The 2262-nt window shown below is 35.8% G+C and overlaps 1 non-coding gene across 1 annotated transcript; it reads right to left on the reverse strand.

Annotated features, from left to right (window-relative positions):
* Positions 1–355: 355 nt before the first annotated feature.
* On the reverse strand, positions 356–427 carry Trnaa-ugc (transfer RNA alanine (anticodon UGC)). Its single transcript has one exon. It is a non-coding gene; the product is annotated as a tRNA-Ala (tRNA).
* Positions 428–2262: the final 1835 nt, after the last annotated feature.

Consider the following 2262-nt stretch of genomic DNA (forward strand, 5'->3'; position numbering starts at 1 on the left):
TTGGTACTGAACTGTTTGAATACAGAAGTGATTTTGAATGTGAAAAATTGGCTTTGGTCAGGTATGGATATTGTTCTGTTCCACTTCGCTTTGACCACTTTTTTAAATTCCCGCACCTACATTGAGAATAACTGTACAAGACTATCAAGTCAATTGATCAGATATCATAATTATTTTAGGCAGAGGGAAATATAGAAATTAGGACACAGAAAAAACACTTTTTGTCAGTGTTTTTTTTTTCTTCACGTTATGATCTAAGCACAAATTTGTGCAGTTCTGAGTGCTCGTGGTCACGCTTTCTCCCTTGGGAAATTATGCAGTTGATTAAAGTTGGAAGTTGAATATAAAAGTTAGTTGGAGATGCCGGGGATCGAACCCGGGGCCTTTCACATGCAAAGCGAACGCTCTACCACTGAGCTACATCCCCAGTTGCTCAGTGTGAAGCGTAATTTATGAACAGACGGGACAACGTACAATGTCCCGCCGTTATCTGAGGACTATTGCGACACGCGACGCAACTGAGCAAACGGAGGGACACGTCATCCCAGGAATGTGTAGGCTACCTCTCAAATGTCCCCAGTGCTCTGTCGGGCACGAACAGGTTTAGCTGCTCCGAACTTTTGGACTGCGGTGTGCTGGAAACTCTGTAGGTTACTGGATATAGAAGAATAGAGATATTTAAGTTAAACGTTGTGCATGTACAGTCGTGTGATATCGGAACATTCGAAGAAGTGCGTATCTAATCAAAATAAGAGTCTTGAAGGAACTATATCACCTTCAAATACGATGCATGTATAAATTCACAGTAAAAAATTGAATACTCAAAAAATAACTTTTTACTTGTGCATCCATTTGGACTATCGTTTCCGGGTGAATGATGTATAAATGCTAGAAATTCCTTTAGACACTTTTTGATGGAGCACTAAAGACTTTGTGCTTTCAATATGCATCCTGTGTTTTAATGTGAGCTCGCTGAAGGAAACCATTTTTGGTGTAAGCACTAGGTATGGTAATCTTCGAACATTTCCAAGTGGAGATTCCCATACAGCATGGATTCCATGCTTTGCATTCTCTCCTGAACACACTTTCATGGCTACTGAGGCATCACAAAGATGATTTATCTGCAGTCTAATATAGCAGCTATCTCATCTCTGTGGCTGGGGCTCTCTGCTAGAGTGTTTGTTGTATCTGCTGGAATATTGCACATATATTTCATTTATCTACAGTTGTTATATCTGAGTGTTTATATAGTGAGACCAAGCAAATTATATACTTGCACATACAATGACATATTGCACTACATGAGTAGTTCAGTAATAATAATAATAATAATAATAATAATAAAAGAGATTGAAACTAAAAAAGAATGGTGTAGAAAATATGTAGAAGCACCTGCCTGTGATGTTGAACAAAATAATGGTAATTTTATAGCAGTAGCTGTCTAAAGGTTCCTGTTGAGAAATTTTCAACTATATCTGAAAAATTTTGATTCTTTGTTGCGCTACCTGTCAGACAGAGGGAAGCATTTTTTTTTTTTTTTTTTTTTTTTCTTGCAGGCATTAAAGTGTAGATTTTCTGAAAGAGTTTGATGGAAAGAATGACCCTGAAGTCTTGCTTGGTTCTTTCAATTTGACATCAGTTACTAATTTTCCTACTATGGAAGTATAGGAAAACAGCACACTGATGTTTTTATAGACAAAGATAAATATAAACAAATAAAATCTTTTACTGGTAAGAATGGTCTTCCTGAGCATGACGCACAGCTAGTTACAGTATACGTCATATCTCTATACAGTAATGCAAAACAGACCACCAAAATAATGTGTTCAGTTAATGATATAACAGCACACTCTGGGGAATCTTGCAACAGACTGATATGAGGTTTATAGGACAACTGGTGCTAATTTAAAATTTAATTTATTTCATGATATCTTTGTGACTTTATTTGAAAATAGTTTCCCTTAGAAAACAGTACACATATTTGTAAAAAACCATCTAAAAAGCTGTCACTTACTGAAGGGATAAATAATCTTATAAAAATAAAAAGGAATGTGTCTCATAGCTAGAAAGAGTGATGATCTAGAAACAAACATCGTAAAAACTGAAATACTGCATTAAGAAAATTCTAGAAGTATGTGCATTATGTCTGAGATTAGCACCTCTAATATTAAATTAAAGCAATTTTGAATATTGGTAAAAGGGAAACAGGGCAACTGACTACACAGGAAGACTGTATTTCTATCAAACTCAATGAAAAGTTTA

Source organism: Schistocerca serialis, chromosome 8, assembly GCF_023864345.2.
Source record: "Schistocerca serialis cubense isolate TAMUIC-IGC-003099 chromosome 8, iqSchSeri2.2, whole genome shotgun sequence".
Classification (NCBI taxonomy): Eukaryota; Metazoa; Arthropoda; class Insecta; order Orthoptera; family Acrididae; genus Schistocerca; species Schistocerca serialis.